This window comes from Microcaecilia unicolor, chromosome 3 (assembly GCF_901765095.1).
Source record: "Microcaecilia unicolor chromosome 3, aMicUni1.1, whole genome shotgun sequence".
Lineage (NCBI taxonomy): Eukaryota > Metazoa > Chordata > Amphibia > Gymnophiona > Siphonopidae > Microcaecilia > Microcaecilia unicolor.
The window spans coordinates 473,860,922-473,884,999 of record NC_044033.1 but is presented as its reverse complement, the minus strand read 5'-3'; the positions used below and the strand labels follow the sequence as shown (position 1 = coordinate 473,884,999).

At 42.1% G+C, this 24,078-nt stretch overlaps 1 protein-coding gene across 1 annotated transcript in view; it reads right to left on the bottom strand.

Moving 5' to 3' along the window:
- Positions 1 to 24,078, bottom strand: part of COL19A1 (collagen type XIX alpha 1 chain) — a 946,027-nt gene that overhangs the window by 900,955 nt on the left and 20,994 nt on the right. The window lies entirely within an intron of this gene.

Here is a 24,078-nt window from a genome sequence, read left to right as displayed (position 1 = left end):
CCACGGGGCCGCCCGTACAAACTGTCCCGAGGAGAAGTCAAGGCTATGCGAGATTATATCCATGAGAATCTACGGAAGGGGTTCATTCAGCCATCTACATCCCCGGCCGGGGCGGGGTTTTTTTTTGTTACCAAGAAGGATGGAACTTTGAGACCTTGTATTGACTATCGGGGATTAAATGCCATCCCGTTACCACTCATTCCCGAGCTCTTGGACAGACTGCAAGGAGCTCAGATCTTCACGAAGTTGGATTTGCGGGGAGCCTACAATCTAGTACGAATCCGGTCAGGGGATGAATGGAAGACGGCCTTCAATACCCATGAGGGGCATTTTGAATATCGGGTAATGCCATTCGGTCTCTGTAATGCCCCTGCGGTGTTTCAACGGCTTATCAATAGTGTGCTAGAAGACTTACTCAATTCCACGGTGATTGTATATCTGGACGACATCCTCATTTAGTCCAAGGACCCCAGGGAGCATCCGGGCCATGTACGCGCGGCGCTGTACCGCCTACGTCAAGCCCATCTATTTGCGAAGCTGAGTAAGTGCGCCTTCCATCAGCGGTCTTTACCATTTTTGGGGCATATCCTGCTTCCAGGGGGGTTAAAGATGGAACCAGACAAACTCCAAGCCATTCGAGAGTGGCCGCAACCGAGGGGTCTGAAGGCATTACAACGATTCCTGGGCTTCGCAAATTATTATCGCCAATTTATTCCCCAGTATTCCCGGTTGACCACCCCGTTGACGGAGCTCACCCATAAGGACGCAAGGGTCAGGGATTGGCCGCTAGAGGCGCAAGCGGCGTTCCAGCAGGTCAAAGAGGCCTTTGAGTCCGCGTCCATTCTGCTGACCCCCGACCCTGAGAAGCCCTTCACGGTAGAGGTGGACGCATCCGCTCTAGGGGCCGGGGCAGTCATTTCACAGATCAACCCCGAGGGCCGGCGTCAACCGTGCTCCTTCTTTTCACGTAAATTCTCTCCAGCCGAGCGGAATTATACGGTTGGGGATAGAGAACTCTTGGCTTTGAAACTCGCACTGCAAGAGTGGAGACACTTACTGGAAGGAGCGGAACACCGGTTCACAGTCATCACGGATCATAAGAATCTCCTATACCTCCAAGAGGCCCAGCGGCTGAATCCCCGACAGGCCCGGTGGTCATTATTCTTTTCTAGGTTTCATTTTCAGCTAGTGTTCCGGGCGGCCTCCCAGAACACCCCGGCAGATGCGCTCTCCCGGGCCTTTGAAGTACCAGAGGAGACTAAGGAGACTCATCCTATGTTAGACCCCGCGTGTCTCAGGGCGGCCACAGGGGAGGTTGCCCAAGTCCAGAGATTCGTGGCGGCCGCAGACCGGAAGAGGGTTCTGCACTGGGGGCACTCGTCTAGGTGGGCCGGGCACTTCGGCTACCAAAAGACACTCCGGTTCATCTCGAGACAATATCGATGGCCACAGATGAGACGAGATATCCTCCAGTTTGTTACCTCGTGCCCAGTATGTGCCCGAACCAAGCCAGTAGGAGGACCCCCCGTGGGAGACCTACAACAGTTGCCCATACCGACCAGTCCTTGGTCAGAGATATCCATGGACTTTATCACGGACTTACCTCGTTCCCAGGGACATACTGTGGTCTGGGTGGTGATAGACCGCTTCTCTAAGATGGCTCACTTTGTTCCCTTCACAGGTATTCCGACAGCAGCCTCGCTAGCTCAAGCGTTCATTCACCACATCTTTCGACTACATGGACTGCCCACTCGGGTTATCAGTGACCGCGGGCCCCAATTCACCTCTCGCTTCTGGAGAGGTTTATGCAAGGCCTTGGGGATGGAGAATCATTTTTCATCCGCGTACCATCCTCAAACCAATGGTATGGTTGAGAGGTTAAACCAAACCCTGAAGAACTTCTTAAGGGCCTTTGTCAACCAATGACAAGATAACTGGGTTTCTCTACTTCCATGGGCCGAGTTCGCCTATAACCAAAGTGACCATTCATCCTCAGGACAGTCCCCGTTCTTCCTGGTATATGGACGACATCCACGGCTTCCAGGGCCGTTCCCGACTACCGCCATGACCCCGGCTGGGGATCAAGTAGTAGCCGACCTACAAAAGGTCTGGAGGATGGCCAGGGAACAATTACAGAAGACCACGACCAAGGACAAGCTTTTTGCTGACCGCCACCGGCGGCCCGCCCCTGTGCTCCAACCTGGACAAAGGGTCTGGTTAAGCACGAAACACCTGAGACTCCGAGGATCTTCCCGAAGACTGGGACAGCGATACGCGGGACCCTATGCAATCCAAGAACGAATTGGGCCAGTAACATATCGATTGCGGCTACCCGCCACCCTACGAGTGCATAACGCCTTCCATATCTCACTACTGAAGAGGTTTCGGGAGTCCAGGTGGCACCCGCCTCCAGCCCAGGAGAAGGATCTCCAGGTGGCTCCAGACCCGGAGTACGAGGTAGGAGAGATTCTCGACTCCAAGTGGCGGCGGGGAAGACTGTATTATTTGCTATCCTGGAAATCGTTTGGCCCCGAGGATAATTCCTGGGAGCCCGTGGCTAATGTTCATGCTCCAGAACTGGTCAAAGCCTTCCACACCCAATATCCGTCCAAACCCGGGCCCCGGAGGAAGGGGTCTTCCGGGGAGGATACTGTCCCATTCCGGGCCCTTACCTGGCACTCCGCGGGCCGGAGCGGGAGGCTGGGGCGCCCGGGGAGCGCGGGTCGACGGGGAGGGGCGGCCACGGGGATCGCGGCGACTACGGGTTGCTCCGAGGCCGGCGACCCAGGAGAACCAGGACCAGCGAGGAGGCTCCGCCCACACGCGCCGGATTGGCGCTTCCCCCTAGGAACTCCGCCCATTGGACGGAGGGACCAATCCGGGTCCCGCTGCAGGCTGGGGCACCGAGGATTGGCCACAGCTGTTCCCCAGCCAGGACGAGCGGGGGATTTAAACGGAAGCATGGAAGGGAACCAATGCTTCCGTTTTCTTGTTTGAAGCCATCCTGCGAAGATTTCCAAGCCTGTGTTTGTTCCTCGTGACTGCTAGCCGTCCAGCTAGCGAATTCCAAGTCTGTGGTTGTTCCCCGTGACTGCTAGCCGTCCAGCTAGCGAATTCCAAGACTGTGTTTGTTTCTCATGCCAGCTAGCCGTCCTGCTAGCCATTTCCAAGACTGTGTTTGTTTCTCATGCCAGCTAGCCGTCCTGCTAGCCATTTCCAAGACTGTGTTTGTTTCTCATGCCAGCTAGCCATCCTGCTAGCCATTTCCAAGACTGTGTTTGTTTCTCATGCCAGCTAGCCGTCCTGCTAGCCATTTCCAAGACTGTGTTTGTTTCTCATGCCAGCTAGCCGTCCTGCTAGCCATTTCCAAGACTGTGTTTGTTTCTCATGCCAGCTAGCCGTCCTGCTAGCCATTTCCAAGACTGTGTTTGTTTCTCATGCCAGCTAGCCGTCCTGCTAGCCATTTCCTAGACGGAGTCTGCCCTTCAGAACAACTAGCCGTCTCGCTAGTACTTGCCACTTCAGCACACGTTCCAGTTGTCAGCTAGCCACCCGTCTAAGCCACGTTACCAAGGACTCTGTATCCACATCCAGCCAGGCCAGCCGTCACCCCGTGGTTCCAGCAGTCCTGCTGGCCGCCCGCAGCTGAGGGCTCAACCCTCGGTGAACGGCGGTCGCCGCGGGTGAAGAGTCGGGGTGCTCGGTTATCTTCTGGGCCTAGTGGAGCTCGGGAGAACTCGAGAGCTCACCTACACCAGAGTGGCATCAGGGCCGCGACACTTAATCATTTTGGTTATCCTTCTCTGTAGCTTGTCCAGTTACACTATATCTTTTCTGACATTCGGTGACCAGAACTGCCTACAATACTCAAGGTGTGATCTCACCATAGAGCAGTACATAGGCATTATGCTATTCTTGATTTATTTTCTATTCTTTTCCTAATAACTCCTGACATTGTGTTTACTTTTATGGCTACTGCTGCACACTGAGCAGCAGATTTTAATGTATTGTCCATGACAAATCCTACATCCTTTTCCTTGATGCTGACTCCTAATGTGGAACCAAGATTCATGCAGCTATAATTTGGGTTACTCTTCCCAATGTGTATCAGTTTGCACCTGTCCACATTAATTTTCAACTGCCATTTTGATGCCCAGTATTCTAAACTCCCAAGATCCTCCTGCAATGTCATAACTTTGAATATTTATTTATTGGGAATTATTAACTGCCTTTATGAAGAGATTCACCCACGGTGGAGTGCAGCAGGTACAGTTTAACATAAGACTTACACTTTTGTTAACAGCATAACAATAGTAAAAATGACCAAATATAAACATAAATACAATACATGAGGTAAACTTGAGAACAGCAAATTAAAACCTGATAGGACTACTACTACTACTTATCATTTCTATAGCACTACTAGACGTATGCAGCGCTGTATACTTGAACATGAAGAGACAGTCCCTGCTCGACAGAGCTTACGATTTAATTAGGACAGACAAACAGGACAAACAAGAGATAAGAGAATATTAAAGTGAGGATGATAAAATAAGGGTTCTGAACAAGTGAATAAGGGTTAGGAGTTAAAAGCAGCACCAAAGAAATGGGCTTTTAGCTTAGATTTGAAGACGGCCAGAGATGGAGCTTGACGTACCGGCTCAGGAAGTCTATTCCAGGCATATGGTGCAGCAAGATAAAAGGAACGGAGTCTGGAGTTAGCGGTGGAGAAGAGAGATTTACCCAGTGAATGGAGTTCCCAGGGAGGAATGTAGGGAGAGATGAGAGTGGAGAGGTACTGAGAAGCTGCAGAGTGAATGCACTTATAGGTCAATAAGAGGAGTTTGAACTGTATGCGGAAATGGACTACCATGAAACAGTATCAAAACTATACACATTTAACAGCACTGAAATTCAAATAACAGAGATATAATATGTCAGCATAATACTAATGAGCCATCTAATAACCATGTGTTAGAACATTCATAAATCACACACAAAAGCAGTGACAAGGGCTGCACATACTGCAGCACGACATGTTTATCCACTCCTACCATAGCTGAGATAATATTTAAACATCTCTCTGACCTCATGTGCACCTTTCTTTAAATTAGTCACCTTATTTTTGAACTCCTCTTACTCTCTTACCTATCTATATGTTAACCATCTTTCTGACCTCATGTGCAACTTTCTTTAAATTAGTCACCATACCTTCTAACTTCTCTTACTCTCTTACCTTAAATGTTCCATCTTTGTTTATACCCTACACTTTCAATTGAAATGTTCTATTACGTATTGTATTGACATTGTAAGTAGTATGCTATCAAAAGCTGCTCAGAGCAATAATTTAAGAAACTTATACACTGTTTGCCCTGGATCAACGGTATTGATTATGCACTTGTATTAAATGTCACTTATTATAATTTTAAACAAAAAAGCCTCATAAGCCCAGGGTACCATTAATTTGGACACAACCTGAATTGGCTATCATCATTGGCTCCTACCTCCTCCGAAAACACCTGCAGAGCAAACCAACTCCAAAATGGAGAAAAAAGGTCTGCATTAAAAAATCGGACAGGTTTAAATGTGACAATTTTATAATCAAAGTGCATAAGCAAAAACCCAGTTTTACTTCTAACTTTTAACTTACTAAAGTCGGAAGAATTAGTTTATAGAATTAAAGTGTGAATCATACATAGACAGGAACAAAAAAAGGAGTACTTAGCTTCACCAAGGCAATGCTGGCAAAACACCATCCCAGAGCTACTCTCAGTTTTTTATATACCCAATATCCATGATGTCATGTCTTTGGTCAATGATGTTTTCAATCCAAAATATCTATTTATTTTATTTTATTTATTTATTGCATTTGTATCCCACATTTTCCCACCTCTTTGCAGGCTCAATGTGGCTTACAATACATCATGAATGGTGAAAATATATTAGAAAATATACATTTAGTGTTATAGAAGAAGCTTGGGTAACATGATAATGATAAAACATGATAGTAATATAACAAGCAGATGTTGTAAGACAGTTCTGAATAAATGTGAAGGAGTGGTGTATGTTCACATTTGTTGATCTTTGTGGTATGCCTTATTAAAGAGATGGGTCTTCAGTAGTTTGCGGAAGTTGGTTAGTTCGTAGATCGTTTTTAAGTTGCGCGGCAGTGCGTTCCATAACTGTGTGCTCAAGTAGGTAAAGTTTGACGCATGCATTAGTTTGTATTTTAGACCTTTGCAGTTAGGGAAGTGCAGGTTAAGGAATGTGCAGGATGATCTTTTAGCATTCCTGGGTGGTAAGTCTATCAGGTCTGACATGTAGGCTGGTGCGTCTCCATGAATGATTTTGTGAACTAGGGAGCATATTTTGAACGTGATGCGTTCTTTAAGTGGGAGCCAGTGTAGCTTTTCTCGTAGGGGTTTAGCACTTTCATATTTTGTTTTACCGAATATGAGTCTAGCTGCAGTGTTCTGGGCTGTTTGAAGTTTCTTGATTATTTGCTCTTTACAGAAGGCATAGAGTGTGTTGCAGTAGTCTAGATGACTGAGCACCATTGATTGTACCAGGTTGCGGAAAACAGTCCTTGGGAAGAAAGGTCTTACTCTTTTTAATTTCCACATTGAGTGGAACATTTTCTTGGATGTGTTTTTTGCATGGCTCTCAAGTGTTAGGTGTCGATCGATGGTAACTCCAAGAATTTTTAGGGTGTCTGAAATTGGAAGGCTTAGATTTTGTGTGTTAATGGTGCTGAATTTGTTCGTGTTGTGTTGAGAGGTAAGTATTAGGCATTGTTTTTTTTCTGCATTAAGTTTCAGCTGAAATGCATCCGCCCATGAGTGCATGTAATGTCTTTCTCAATATCTTTCTCTTCTCAATATTTTTCTCAACAGATAAAGGAATCCTTCCGTTTCGCTACTTCATCAGGAGAAAATACAAAAGAAAATGACCAATTTTCTTCCTAACAACACAAACCATCGGCACAAAATGGTGACTGCCTAAATAGGCACCTTCATAGATTACTCCTCCTTAAATTGACGTCATATCCTCTGGGCAGACTTTCATGATGATAAATATCAGTAGAACGCTTTCCATTCCAACCGGCCATTCAATCCTTTGGGGTTATCAATAGAAATCAAACAAAATAAAACATGTAAAAGAAAATAAGATGATACCTTTTTTTATTGGACATAACTTAATACATTTCTTGATTAGCTTTCGAAGGTTGTCCTTCTTCGTCAGCTAATCAAGAAATGTATTAAGTTATGTCCAATAAAAAAGGTATCATCATTTTCTTTTACATGTTTTATTTTGTTTGATTTCTATTGATAACCTTAAGAGTGGACTAACACAGCTACCACACTCCTCTACTTAATCCTTTGGGGGACACCGTCTGAAGGCGGTATATCCACCTTTGTTCTTTTTAATGTAAACATCGTGAAATATCACCCCTTCTACCATTATCTCTTAATTGTTCTATCACTACGCATCGTAGTTGGTTAAATGCATGACCATTGTTGACAGTGTGTTTTACTAAGGGCATATACAGTTTTTCTTTTTGGATTCCATGTTTATGTTCTATTAAATGTGTTTTCAACATTCAGTTAGTTTGTCCGATATATTTAAGAGCACAAGGGTAAGTGATCATATATATCATTGCCCTCGAGGTACAGTTTGTTGAACATTTCACATAAATCCAGTTCTTCTGTACATAATCCCAAAATGTATTAGTTTCATCCATAATCTCACACATAATACAACTTTCACATTTTGCATGTCCAGTAGATAAAATCTCTTTTTGAGACCAGATGTCCGAATGACATAGAACGTCAGCCAGATTAGGTCGTCTTGAGTAAGACACCATACATTTCTGATGAGCAAAAATCTAATGAGCTTCTAAAATGTTCCAGTGTTTATAAATGATCTTATGCCCCTCCACGCCATACTTTGTATTGTTATTTGAATATTTTTACTGCTGTAATTGTCTATTGCTCATGTTTGATTTATTCTTATTTTACACCGACTTGAGTGAATTCCTCCAAAAAGGCAGTAAATAAATCCTGATAAATAAATAAATAACATGAAGCTGTTGCTATTGCTTTTCTACAGTATAGCTTACTATCAGGCTTATTTTCGAAAGAGGACGCCCATCTTTTGACACAAATTGGAAGATGGGCGTCCTTCTCACAGAGTCACCCAAATCGGTATAATCAAAAGCCAATTTTGGGCATCCCCAACTGCTTTCCATCGTGGGGATGACCAAAGTTCCCAGGGGCGTATCGAAGGCGTAGCGAAGGCGGGGCTTGAGCGTGCCTAACATGGGCTTCCTCGACCAATAATGGAAAAAAAGGGCGCCCCTGACGAGCATTTGGACGACTTTACCTGGTCCTGTTTTTCTTACGACCAAGGCACAAAAAGGTGCCTGAACTGACCAGATGACCACCAGAGAGAATCGGGGATCACCTCCCCTTACTCCCCCAGTGGTCATTAACCCCCTCCCACCCTAAAAAAACATCTTTAAAAATATTTTGTGCCAGCCTCTATGCCAGCCTCAAATGTCATACTCAGGTCCACCACAGCAGTATGCAGGTCCCTGGAGCAGTTTTAGTGGGTGCAGTGCACTTCAGGCAGGCAGACCCAGGCCCATCCCCCTACCTGTTACATTTGTGGTGGTAAATGTGAGCCCTCCAAAACCCATTAGAAACCCACTGTACCCACACGTAAGTGCCCCCCTTCACCCATAAGGGTTATGATAGTAGTGTACAGTTGTGGGTAGTGGGTTTTGGGGGGCTCAGTACACAAGTTAAGGGAGCTATGTACCTGGGAGCAATTTCTGAAGTCCACTGCAGTGCCCTCTAGGGTGCCTGGTTGGTGTCCTGGCATGTCAGGGGGACCAGTGCACTAGAAATGCTGGCTCCTCCCATGACCAAGGGGCTTGCATTTGGTCGTTTCTGAGATGGGCGTCCTTAGTTTCCATTGTCACCAAAAATCAGAAACGACCAAGTCTAGGGACGACCATCTCTAAGGACGACCTAAATGTCAAGATTTGGGCATCCCCAACCATATTATTGAAACGAAAGATGGACGGCCTTCTTGTTTCAAAAATACGGGTTTCCCCACCCCTCTGCCGGTATGTTTTGCGAGGACGTCCTCAGCAAAACTTGGGTGTCCCTATTGATTATGCCCCTCCATGTGGCCAAGGGGCCAAGTGCAGATTTATAGATGGAGACAAGATGCATGGTATAGAGTCAGTTGGAATAAACAGATGGGTGGCTAAATCTCAAGGAAAAATCTTTCAACAGTTAAATAAGATATAATGAACTGCTCTAAGTTACAATGGGTGTAGCAAGGTGCAGAGTGGTGTATAGTTAGTCACCCTATGTATTAAAGGCTTGGGAGAAGAGCCAGGCTTTCTCCTGCTTCCTGAAGTAGAGGTAGTCTTGAGTTATATGTAGCCCCTCTGGAAGTAAATTTCATAGCAAAGGGACTAGTCCTGAGAAGGCTCACTGGCAGGTATCATATTGTACAATTTTTTTTGAAGAGGGTACATATATTGATGTTCCTTGAGAGGACCTTAGCGGTCTCAAAGGTGTATATAGGAAAAACTTATTTTTTAAATATTCTGATTCATTTTGTCTGAGGACCTTGAAAATTAAACATAGAGTTTTAAATTTAGCTCTGTAAGGTACTGGTAGCCCTGGCCCCTGCAGTTTTTGCAGGAAGGGTATAAAGTGGTCATGCCGCTTGCAGACTTCTATCAGTTGTGCTGCAGCAGTCAGAATTAGTTGGAGCTGATGCAAACTCTTTTTGGTACGACCAGTATGCAGGGCTTACAGTAGCCTAGTTGTGATATTATCATGGCATGGACCACTGTGGTCAGACTCGTATTATCAATACATGGAAAGAGATTTCTTAGCTGCCGCAGGTGATAGAGACAATTTTTTAAAACTTGTTTGAATTTGTGGGATCAGAATGAGTATCCCAAGATTCCTGACCTGTGACTTTAGGGGGAGTTCATACTTCCCAAAAATATTTTGAAGTCAGGTATTTGTCCACTTGTGTTAGGTACCCAAAGAATCTCTGTTATACTTAGGTTCAGGCAGAGTTCATTATTTGCCCATTCCTGAGTTGCAGTTAGACAGGCAGTCAGTTTACTCAAGGCTGTGGGTAGATCTGGTTCAATGGGTATAAATAGTTACACATCATCAGCATAGATATAGAATTTTGTGTCTATCAACCAAAGCAGCTCAACCAGAGGTCTGAGGTAGATCCTATATAATAATTCTCACCTCCAACGTTCTGACTTGCCTGGGACCGTGGCTCATTCCGAGTTGGTCTGCTAGGCTCTGTAGATCAGGCTGACATCACCGTAGCCATTATGTCAACTTCAGAACCCGGGGGAAAACAAAAACATGCCTCACAGCTGATCCATGTCCAGACATGGGTGGCTGGAGGGGGGCAGGGGTCGCTGGACATGGGTGGCTGGAGGGGGGCAGGGGAGAGAGGAGGGTTACTGGACATGGGTGGCTGCAGGGGGGGCAGGGGGTCATTGGACATGGGTGGCTGCAGGGGGGCAGGGGAGAGAGGAGGTTAGCTGGACATGGGTGGCTGCAGTGGGCGCAGGGGGAGAGGAGGGCCGCTGGACATGGGTGGCTGAAGGAGAGCCGAGGAAAACCTTGCTAGCGCCCATTTCATTTGGATCCCTTTGGCACCCACAGTTCAGTACCCAAGGTAATGATGTTTTGTGTCATCTGCAAATCTGATCCCCCTCACTTGTCATCCCCTTTTCAATATCATTTATAACTAAGTTTAAAATCACTGGTCCCAGTATGAATGTTACGGAACTCAGCTATCAACCTTCTTCCATTGAGACAATTGTCCATTTAACCCTACTATCTGCTTTCTATCTTTTAACCAGTTTCTAATCTATAAAAGGACATTGCCTCCTATCCCATAGTTTTTTACTTTTCTCAGAAGTCTCCCATGAGGAGCTTTGTCAAAAGCTTTCTGAAAATCTACATCAGTTGTCTCCCCTTTATCCACATATTCATTCATGCCTTCCAAACAATGTAGCAAATTGGTGAGGCAAGACTGCCCTTAGCTGAAGCCATGTTTACTCTGTCCCATTAAACCATGCTGGTCTATGTAATCCATAACTTTGTTCTTCATAATAGTTTCTGCCATTTCTCCTGGCACTGATGTCAGGCTTACTGGTCTGTAGTTTGCCATATGATCCCTGGAACCTTTTTTAAAAATTGGCATTACATTGACCATTTGTCATTGTTCAGTTATGGTGGACAATTTTAATCATAGGGTACAGATTATCAATAGTAAACCTGCAATTTCATTTTTGAGCTCATTCAGTACCATCTAGTACAGGTGATTTGCTACTCTTTAACTTATCGATATGACCAGGTTTATTGAGATTTCTTTCCGTTCTTCTTTATTGTCACCCTTAAATTCGATTTCTGGCATAGCTAGCTCCCTTACAGCCTCTTCAGTAAAGACCAAAGCAGGGAATTCATTTAGTCTCTCTCCTATGGCCTTGTCCTCCCTGTACTCCTTTTATTCCTTTATGATCTAATGGTCCAACTGTGCCCCTTATAAGCTTTCTGCTTGTAATATTCCTGAAACATTTTTTGTTATGATTTTTTGCTACTTTTTTTTGTCTCCCTCAGTGGCCAGTCTGAATCACTTGGATAAAGTATCAAACAAAACCTAATAAGGAGCTATATTCCCTGTTGTTGACTTCCAGTACTCAACAGTAAGGAGCACTATTCACTTAAATCTATCAGACCAAGATGTCTAGAATATGTCCAGTTAGTGAATGTTTCAGTAATGTGATCATTCTGATTCTGGAATTTCGAAGGGACAAAACAAAGGGGATTGCCCCTGTGAGGGCTTCTTTGGTAGAGAACTAGGAGGACTGAAGGCAGTGTCTGGGATATAAGTGGCTATGCTATGGGATGTTTGTGGGAGCGTGCTCATGTTTTGGTTATGTGGGACATAATTTTTATTACTGCTGTTTACTTTTAAATTTTTTTACGGTTATATATTTGTTTTATTGATGTAGAGTGCAGGTAAATACAATTTTACCTGCAGTGAACCCCTTTGGCTTTATTACTGAATAAGGTGGCATATAAGAATAAAAAATGTTTTATGTATGCATTTTCCAAAGTTATTTTTATTTTAGATAGAGAATTAAACAAGCCTTTGGACTCAGGAACTGTTTATTTAGAACAATGGAAAAAAGCCATAGCAATGGTGCTTAATAAGTTGCAAAATACATTATTTATAGATACTCTTTTAAAAGCATTGAATTGTTGGTATTGCTCTGGTCCAATAAAACAATTCACAAGCTGCAAGGAATCCACTTTTGTAATTTAAAACCAAAAATATCTTGGATAATTTAGTATTGCATTATGTAGGCTTTCCTTTGAAAACAAAATGTAGGCCAGCATGAACTGCCACTTTACACTATAAGATAGCAAAACAATGGTATGCTATTTTTATCTAGGTCTTAAGATACCTGAAGAGGAAATCTAAACACCTGAAATCATCTCATGAACTTGTTATCTGCCACTTGAATAGAGAGTTCATGGGTTCTTTTCACATGTTACTAATTGCAAAAGGAAAGGAACTTTCCTAATGCATTTCATCTTCTACACAAAACCATTTTAACTATTCTAAAGAAAATATTTTTTATTAATTTTTTCTTTTTTAATTTAATGTCTTTACTAACAACTTAAACAGTACAACCCCCTCCCCCCCCCCCCCCAATAACCTGGTGTTATACAAACACATTACATTGTTCTGTATTACAAATAAACTGAGATTTCATTCAAAATCATACCTTAATATTTTGACAATACAAATCTAAAAACCCCATACTTTTTTAAAACATTGGGAAGTTTTGCCTTTTAGTCACAGCAGCCTCCTCATACTTTCTAGTAAGGCATACAACATTCAACCAAGCATTCATAGATAAAGTAGTATTATCCTTCCTAGTGCCAGCCCAAGGCAAGATGCTGCCTGAGGTGGAGCTACCGCCCCCCCAGGCCGAGATGCCACTCCCCACCCCAAGCTGAGATGCTGCTCCCCTTCCTACCTCCAGCCCATTTATGACATTTACCTGTTTTGTCACATTCCAAACCCGGCAGTGGCAGCGATTCTCATATGCTGTCCTGCCACCAGTACCTGCCTCTTCCTTTTACTGCAGCTGCCTGAGCCTCTGACGAAACAGGAAGTTACAGCTAGAGGCAGCCGCAGTAAAGGGGTGGGTGGCGGTGGCAGGGCAGTGTTTGGTAATTGCTGCAGGGTTTTGGAATGTAACGAAACAGGTAAATGCCGCAAATGGGGTGGAGGAAGGAAGGAGGAGATGCCGCTTCCCAAAGAGTGGGGAAATGCCACTCCATGAAGAGTGCCACCTGAGGCCTCCACCTCCGGTGGCCTAATGGTCGAGTCGCCCCTGATCCTTCCACTCACACAATATGGTTCTTATTTCTATAGCCATAAGTACATTAACAATATACATTCCAAAACAGGAAAGAAAATAGATTTCACCAAAAAGCCCACATCATGGGGAGACACAAACTTAAATCCAAAGATAATATAAAAGTAGCCAATGAGGGAAAGAATAAACAATCCTCCCACATTCAGCGTTACCAATCCAAAACCCCCAAAACATAGGAAGCAGAAACAGAAACATTAATCTCTACGGGGAGGAAGTTACCATTGTGGCCCACTGTCAAGATGTGTTACTTTACTGTTAACTCCAGTTATTAGTAACTAGGTCTCATTGCATAAAATGGGACCGGTGCTAAAATACATGAAATAGTGACATAATAACACATCTTTAACGATAGCCAGCATTGATAACTACACCCCTAATTCTAACAAAAGTCTCTCAAGCTGTGCAGGAGCGAGAAAAATGTGATCTTTACCACACAGAGAGAAACCACACAAGACTTTAAAAGCAAAAAAGCCCTCCTTTATAGTTGAGTGATTGTTACATCCAGAAAACTTTGTATAGCGGCTCCACAAACACTACATCCTTTTTTCTGAAATATGACCTCAAAACCAAAGGTTTATCAGCCTCTGATGACAAAAGTAGCACATAATATAGCCCTTGTTAAAATATGTCAAGTTTATGCTATCCTGAGATCTGGAGGCATCAAAACATCCACTTCTCCTTCTCTCTTTTCTTTTCCATGACATTTTATTAGTTTCAATAAAGTATTGACAAGACAACTTGATGAAAAGGGAAAAACAAAAAACATATCAATATATATCAAACTGGTAAATAACAGGAGGAGTGTGCCAGAGGTTCTAAATAGAAGAACCAAAGACCAAGACAATTATATATATTCAAATACCATCGTCAAAAGAGGCTAAATAAGCAGCAGTTGGAGACCAAATTATATTTGTCTTGAGTGTTGAACCTGAAAACTAGCTGATGCTAGTTCATGATATAATAAAACAGATTGCCACCAAAAATGCTCATTGAGTAAAGAGAAGTTTTTCCAATTGGCAAGAATCATTTGTTGAGCGATTGTAACTAAAATATCAAACAATCTGCTATTGGAAGGAGAAAAATGATGTTCCAAAGAACAAGATTTAAAAATAACCAGTGATGAGGAAAAAGGAATATTTAAATCAAATATTTTACATATGGTACTCCAAATAGCTTTCCAGAAAGTTTGTATATGAGAACATTCAAATATCATGTGTATTAATGTTCCAGGAGATTTATTACAATGCCAGCAAACATTAGTAAGAGAAAGATGTGCAGAATGTAACTTACACGGAGTCCAAATAGCTCTATGGTATAAAAAATATTTTTAAAGGGTGCCAGGAGCTAAGAAGATTTTTGAGGAGACTCAGCACAATATCACCATTATGTTTAATAGTATCCTATACTGATGGATGAAGCTCAATGCCCAGATACCTAATGGCCTTAATAAACCAAACTAAATTAAAGGGACAAATTAAATCTTTGGTCATATGAACATTAAGAGGCATTACTTCAGACTTGGAGTGGTTAATTTTGTAACCAGAAAAAATAGAGAACTGGTCTATAAGAGAAAATAATGCCGACAAAGATGAGGGATTTGTAATATATAAAAGAATATCATCGGCATAGACACAAAATTTATAATGATGATTTTTGTAAGGAAATCCAGAATTCTCATTTGCTGACTTAATTACAATCAAAAGGGGTTCTAAAGCCAGATTAAATAAAGGTGATAGGGGACATCCTTGTCGAGTACCCCTGTAAAGAGTGAAAAAGTATGAGAAAGAGTTATTTGCAATGATTCTGGCAATAGGGTTAGCATATAAAACTTTAATTTTATCAATATAGTCCACTGGAGCTCCAAATCATTGGAGAATGAAGAATAAATATGACCATTCCACCCTGTCAAAGGCTTTCTCAGCATCTAATGGCAAGGCCATAACAGGGTGAGAGTGAGTTTTGGCTAGATGTGAAATATGAAAAAAAAAGCCTAGAATTATCAATAATGAGTCTGTGTGGCATAAAACCAACTTTTGCAAGAGATATGACTTTACCAATTATCTTTTTAAGCCTATTAGATAGAATTTTAGCAAATAATTTAAAATCTGAGTTAAGGAGAGAAACAGGCCTATAATTTTGCACTAGCGGAGGATCTTTATTGGGTTTGGGAAGAACAGTTATCAATGCTGCAGAGAAACGATTATGAGTAGAATCATGAGATGATATATTGTTAAATAAATCCAACAGGAATGGTGATAAAGATTTTTTGAAGATTTTATACAATTCTATCGGATAACCGTACTTCTCCTTCTCTCACATCAGAAACTCATTGCTTGTTAGGAATATAATAACACCTAGACACAGAAAAACTTTCAAGTGCTAAGGCTTCTTTAAAATAGTCCTTAAACAAAACCTGAGGTGATAGTAATATGATATGTGGAAAATTTAACAATCGTTAATCCTTAGCCCATGATCTACTCTAAAATGGCTCTGTGTATGAAAAAGCAAAGAATCCTTAATAAAGGAATTAGAGACCAACTGGACTGATGATTCTTTAGCAACAAATATAGGCAAGCACTTGACGACAGCAAAGTTAGAGTACACATGAGTAAATTTAGCCACAGTTTCTTGTGAAAAGCTAGACTAAGCCCCTTTTACTAAGGCATGGTAGGGCTACTGCGCGAATAGTGTCTGGCAAATCGACCCTACTGCCGGGTTAGTTTGGGTGCCCAGTGGTAGTTCTGAAGTTCGAGTGTGCAGTTTTCCACAGTAAATGTTCTACCATAGGGGGCATTCCCGGAGGTAATCGGCAGTGCGGCCATATTGCAGTGCGCTGCCTGATTACCACACGAGTACCATATGAGCCCTTACCACCTTCTAAATAGGTGGTGATAAGGGCTCAGGCAGTAAATAGCTGGATGCTAATTTTAATATTAGTGCACAGACATTTACTGCCCCATTTTTTTTAAAAGCCTTTTTCCGGCCGCAGTAAAAAATGGCCCAGCGCGCACCAAAACTAGCGCACGCCACTTTTTACCACAGCTTAGTAAAAGGGCTCCTGAGATTCCAAAGAAAATAGATTTTTTAAATGAAACCAATTAACTAAGGTGTGAACGAGTTCATAAATGTGATAAGATATGCAAAAATGATAAATCTTCTCAGGTTGATATTCAGCCCAGGGTGGTGAGTAGCTTACACGTTTTTTTCCAGCCATGGGCTGACTTAACCCTGGACATTCAATACTGGGGAATAAGCAATTCCAGGCATTGAATATCCGGGTATGACCATTGACTCAGAAGTTATCCAGACACCAGCCGATATTCAGATCGGTGCTCAGTTAACTTGAAACATAGAGTTAGGACAGTCTTTTTTTCTACCCTAACTTTATGCAATTACTTAGCCGGTTAGCAAATTGAAAGTCATCGCTAAACAACTAAGTTTCTGATCCACCATAACTCCGCCCCAGACCAGTAGTGTACCAAAGACGGGGCAGTGGGGGTAGCCTACCCCAGGTGCAGGCAGCAAGGGGCTGCACAGAGCAGGCATGCGGCTGTCAGCTCTGCGGGTCCCCTGCCCCCTCTGAGGTTACCTCCTGTTCCAGGGCAATGGACCGGCAGAGCCAAAGCCGCACACCTGCTCTGCGCACCCCCTTGCTAAGAGAAAAAGTGATAGTGTGATGCACTTTGGGGGTGTGAAATGCCTTGGGGGGAGTGAAGCATCAGGGGAGGCACAGCAGCTACCTGCCCTGGGTGGCAAACAAGCTAGGTACGCCACTGCCCCAGACTGCCCACAGAATAGCTGATTTCAGCATGGGTGGTCAGAGGGAATTTTCACTATCCAAGTAAGTGACTGAAATCACTTTGAATATTAACCCCTGTGTGCTATTTGGCACTTCTGTACATGCTATTTCTCTCTTGCAAACCCATTTGCAAAACTCACACAAAATTGCTAATGAACTGAGACATCATGCAAATCACCTCATTATTGATTCTGCATAAGTAAAATGTATCTGGAAAAAATATGCAAACGGGCAATTTTTTGCCAACATTTGCTATACCTCAGGGAAGTGTAGTTGTCTGTGAAAATTTTAACAATCTTTCAAACATTTTTTGGGAGTCATCATGAAAGCCATTTGCTTATCACAAGCAAAACATCGCACAGTATCAGGCAATTCCTGTGGCAACATCTGTAGGTTCATACATTGGGGGGGGGGGGGGAGTTTGGTAGTGAAAAATCTACACGGACTTTCTGGTATTTTTTCAACTTTTCCTGTTTGTTTTTAACCTAATACAAGGAAAGAAAGGTATAGCTTTGCATATTTGGTGATGGCCACTATGAATTCTATTGTGTTTCTAGATGGTAAGTCAAGCTGAGATAATTTCAAAGCTTAACTGTAGACAAAGTTTAACTGTAGACAGGTGTGTTTATCTCTCTGTTGATAAAATCAGCATATTTTTATTTGGAATTTAAGAGATACATGTTTTTAGTTCCAGGTTGACTAAAATTTAGTTAGTTACAGCTGCCAATTAATTATATGCTGGATGGGGCAGCAAGTTCAAAATAAAGCCCACCTCTTTAAGATCAAGAAAAGCAAGCAAGCCACCCAGCCAGTCTGTAAGACTAAGAAAGGGAACCGCCCAGTAGACAGCAAAGGTGAAATCTGAGAGTCAGAGCAGAAATGCCAAAGTGAATAGAGGAGTAGCCTAATGGTTAAGGTAGCACACTTTGATCCTGATGACCTGGGTTCAATTCCCACTGCAGCTCTGTGTGATATTGGGCAAGTCACTTAACCCTCTATTACCCCAGGTATAAAAACTTGCATTGTGAGCCCTCTAGGGACAGAGAAAGTACTGGTATATTTTCCGAAATTCTATATAGCATGCCTAGATATCAGCACCAAAATATTCTATAACAACATGTGTAACTTAATTGGCTTAACAAGCTAATCAGAATTGCTAAGAGCTCTTAACAAATAATAATTAGAATCTATGAACACAACTTGCTAAGTATATTCTGTAATGCAGTGTGCCTAACTTCTAATGCATGCAGACAAAAAGAGGTGAGTTATGGGCATTCTGGAATTTATGCACATAGTTATAGAATATGGTCCAGTGCCAGGATTTATACCATGGCAGGATTTAAACCACATTTTCAGTGGTGTAAATGAGATATCAACTAAGTGTATTCTATATACCGTGCCTAAATCTAGGTTCTGCTGTAGAATACACATAGTCAGCATTGATTTCTGTGTCGATTTTTTAGACCAGGAACACCAAAAGATCAGCACATACATTCCTGAATCTCCACTACCCCAGCTACAAAGCTAAAATATAAATCAACATATGCATCCAGCTTCTCCTACATAAGCACACAACTGTGGAATGCACTACCAAAATCCACAAAACAATACACAACATAACTAAATTCTGAAAAATACTAAAAACCAACCTGTTCAAAAAGGCATACCACAATGATCCATCCTAAATACCAGACAACAAAACCCATACTGGAATTGGACAATACCGAACTCTCTATACCTGACTGCTTAAATTACTCTGTCACAAATTAACTTTAACGCAATTACCACTTCATCTCTCACTACGAAAATGAATTCTCTATTCTTGATTGCTTCATCTACTCTGTCACTTATGAACTTTAATGCAATACCACTTTGTATTTCTCATTCCGGAACTGGTGATCGTGTCATGTTCTCAAAGCAGGAACTGGGTTTGTGAGCCCTTGGGCCACTGCCGAGGAGCGGCAGTGGCAGGCAAAACCATCCCCACACCAGGGGCAAGACAGAACTCTGACAACAGTTAGGCTTCACCTGCACCTGGCCACTTTCCACCAAGAGTTGAGCTCCTGGCTTCAGGTGGCTGGCAGGACTTTGCAGGACAGAGCAGGAGCTGGATAACAGCTAGGCAGCACAGGGACTGAGGGTCAGAGGAGAAAGGAATGAACATGGGCAAAAGGCAGGAAACCTGGGCTAGAACTCACAGAAAGACAATACAACACACGGCAGGGACAGGATAAGCTAGGGAACAGAAACTGGAAGCTGCAAGCCGCCCCTAAACAGGGAACAAAACCCTGACTAACAAGACACAAAACTAAAAGCTGCAGAGCAGCCACTAAGATACAAACAGACAAGGACTAAACACAAAACTATAACCCAGAGACAAGACTAACAAACAAACAAGCTAAGCTAACTATCCACAGACTAACTAGAAAGGACAAGAATCAAGGCAGGGAACCAAACTAGAAAATGGACTCAGCAGAAGTGCACCAGCACCCCAACATACAGATGATGCAAAGGCAAAGCAGAAATGTTTCAAGATGTCTAATAAGCCCAGAAGCCGTTGAGGCTCAGCTGCTGCAATCACCAGGCAGCTACGGGTGCTGTGCAGGCACAAACAACACAAGCAAACCTGGCAGCCTGGAAGATCCGGACTGGACTGAGCTAAAATCTGGAACGGGTGATGGTCCATAGCAGCCACCCGTTCTGGCCACCAGAGGGCGAGGAAAACACAGACGTAACAGATCGCCATTATGGAACAATGTAAGCCACAATTAGCCTGCAAATAGGTGGGAAAACGTGGGATACAAATGCAACAAATAAATAAATAAAATCGGCCCCATAATGTGTACATCTAGTAGAGCAATACAAATAATTTAGTAGTAGTAAGAAAGAAAACCAGAACCTACAGATAAGTAGATTGAGGGCATGTTGGACAAAACACTTAAGTATATACATGTTTAATACTTCAGAAAAAGTGTGTGTACAGATGAAACATTTGTTATTTAAGAAAAAAAAGGAATTGCCTATTATATTTCTTGAGTATAAGTGCCAAAACTATAATGAATGCAACTGCTGTCAAAGTCTTTATCCCAATAACTTTATTGTTCTTAAATTCAATCCACCTGTTCGCTTGTAGTAAAACTAAATTAAATTCTATAAATGACTGTCAATTATGTGTATGTACTTGTGAGTCATTATTAAAGTATCACATCTCAAAAGGCATTAAACAGCTGTACTTGCAGAAAGTGGAATGTTCAGTCTGATAAAAAGTTGCTTCAAATCAGACAAGGCTGTAATACGATTGATATCTTTTGACTGGAACTGCCGGTATTGATCAAGGGAATCTGTGTGAAACACATGTCTTCCCTACTGCAAAGAGTGTTTTATCATCCACCTTGTGTGAAACTTGGAATGCAGAGCTGCTGCAGCAACTGCATCACAATCATCAAATAGATCAAAGAAGTGTTGATTGATTGCATTTATGGAGGACAGTCACAACAGACTTACAAGTTCTTGCTGATAATTTCTTGTCAATGACAGTCTCACAGAGCCTGGTAATGATTGAGGGCAAGTAGGCTATGAAAGGCTGCTCAAAGACTGAGCACCAGGTTTCCTTACAGAAATATAAGAATATAAGAATAGCCATACTGGGTCAGACCAATGGTCAATTTGGCCCAGTATCCTGCTTCCAACTGTGGCCAATCCAGGTCACAAGTACCTGGAAGAAACCCAAATAGTAGCAACATTCCATGCTACCAATCCGAGGGTGAGCAGTGGCTTCCCCATGTTTATGTCAATAGCAGACTATGCATTTTTCCTCTAGGAACCTGTCCAAACCTGTTTTAAATCCAGACACACTAACCGCTGTTATCACATAAGAACATAAGTGTTACCAAATTGGGACAGACCGAAGGTCCATCCAGCCCAACATCCTGTTTCCAACAAGAACCTGGCAAGATCCCAAAACAGTAAAATAGATTTTATGCTGCTTAACCTAGAAATAAGCAGGGAATTTTCCCCAAGTCCATCTTAATAATGGTTTATGGACTTTTCTTTTAGGAAGTTATCTAAACCTTTTTTAAATCCTGCTAAGCTAACTGCTTTTACCATATTCTCTGACAACGAATTCCAGAGTTTAATTACTCATTGAGTGAAGAAATATTTTCTCAGATTTGTTTTAAATTTACTACTTAGTAGCTTCATTGCATGCCCCTAGTCCTGCTATTTTTGGAAAGAGTAAACAAATGATTCACATCTACCCGTTCACTCATTATTTTATAGACCTCCATCATATCCCCCCTCAGTTGTCTCTTCTCCAAGCTAAAGAGCCCTAGCTTTAGACTTTCCTCATATGGAAGTTGTCCCATCCCCTTTATCGTTTTCGTTGCCTTGTCTGTACCTTTTCTAATTTCACAATACCTTTTTTGAAATGCAGTGACCAGAAATGCACACAGCATTTGAGCCACAGTCTCACCATGAAGTGATACAAAGGCATTATAACATTTACATTTCTGCTTTTCATTCTTTTCCTTATAATACCTAAAATTCTTTTTGCTTTCTTAGCTGCCACTGCACACTCAGCAGAGGGTTTCAAAGTATCATCAACAATGACACCTAGATCTTTTCCTGGTCAGTGACTCCTAATATGGAATCTTGCATAACATAACTATAGTTTGTGTTCCTCTTTCCCACATGCATCACTTTGCACTTGCTTACATTAAATATCATCTGCCATTTGGATGCCCAGTTTCCCAGTCTCATAAGGTCATCTTGCAATTTTTTAATAATCCTCTTCCAATTAAACAAATTTGAATAACTTTGTGTCATCAGCAAATTAAATTACCTCACTAGTTATTTCCATCTCTAGATCATTTATAAATGTTAAAAAGCAGTGGTCCCAAAACAGACCCTTTTGGAACCCCACTATCTACCCTTCTCCATTGAGAATACTGACCATTTAACCCTGCTCTCTGTTTTCTATATTTTAACCAGCTTTTAATCCACAATAGGACATTACCTGCTATCCCATGACTCTCTAATTTCGTCAGGAGTATTTCATGAGGTACTTTCTCAAATGTCTTTTGAAAATCCTGGTATCAGCTAGCTCGCCTTTATCCACATGTTTGTTCACCCCTTCAAAGAAATGTAGTAGGTTGGGGAGGCAAGATTTGCTTTCACTAAATCCATGTTGGCTTTGTCTCATTAATCTATACTTACGTATATGATCTGTAAATTTGTTCTTTATAATAGTCTCTATCATTTTGCCCTGCACCAACAACAGGCTCACTAGTCTATAATTTCTCGGATCACCTATGGAACCCTTTTTAAAAATTACTGTTACATTGGCCACCCTCCAATCTTCTGGTAGTATGCTTGATTTTAAAGATAAATTACATATTACTAACAATAATTCTGCAAGTTCATTTTCAATTCTATCAGTACTTTGGGAAGTATACCATCTGGTCCAGGCGATTTGCTACTCTTCAATTTGTCAAATTGCCCCATTACATCTTCCAGGTTTACAGAGATTTGATTTAGTTTCTCTGACTCATCAGTATTGACAACCATTTCAGATATTTGTACCTTTCCCACATCTTCCTCAGTGAAGACTGAAGCAAAGAATTCATTTAATCTCTATGCTATGGCCTTGTCTTCCCTGAGTGCCCTTTTACCCCTTTGTCATCTAGCGGTCCAACCAATTCTTTTGCCTGCTTCTTGCTTCTAATGTACCTAAAAAAGTTTTTACTATGTGTTTTTGCCTCCAATGCAACCATCTTTTCAAAGTCTCTCTTTACCTTCCTGATCAGCACTTTGCATTTGACTTGCAATTCCTTATGCTGTTTCTTATTATTTTCTAATAGCTTCCTTCACCTCACTTTTTTACCATGACAGCTGCCATTTGGCCTTTCTTCCTCCTTTTTTAGGACATGGAATATATCTGGTCTGGGATTCCAAGATGGTATTTTTGAACAGCATCCATGCTTGATGTAAATTTTTGACCTTTGCAGCTGCTCCTCTAAGTTTTTTTTTTTTAACCATTCTTCGCATTTTATCATAGTCTCCTTTTTAAAAGTTAAATGCTAATGTATTGAATTTCCTTTGTGTACTTACTCCACAGCCAATATCAAATCTTATCATGTTATGATCACTGTTGTCAAGTGGCCCCAGCACCATTACCTCCTTCCCCAGACCATGTGTTCCACTAAGGACTAGTTCTAGAGTTGTCCCCCCTCTTGTTGGTTCCTGAACCAGCTGCTCCTTAATGCAGTCCTTGATTTCATCAAGGCATGTTATCTCCGTGGCGCGCCCTGATGTTACAATTACCCAGTCAATATTGGGGTAATCGTCAGCCATTTTCTGTTCCAGGGTGTCTTGGAGACGCACGTGAATTTAAAATGCTTGGATGAGAAGGAAAGAAAAATATTCCCCTGAGGCAGCTAAGAAATAGCGAAACAGGGTCTCCCTGTCAGGATTTGAAGAAATTTTGAAAGAAATATATCACTTTGATCTGGATTGAATGAAAAATGGCGAAGACAGCCGTGCGTTAAGTTAAGCATTATTCTCCAAGCTTAAATGAGTGAATAGAGTCTCCTACAAAGTTTGTGGAGACACATGGCAGTGTCTCTTTGAAATTGTATGTGGAGTCTTTTTTGTGAAGACATATGATTGTATATGGTTCCCTCATTATAATTAAGGTGTGTCCTTTAAAAACGAGGTGATACCGGTTGTTCTGAAGTCTTTTTTGTTGGAATGTATTGTATTTTAACAT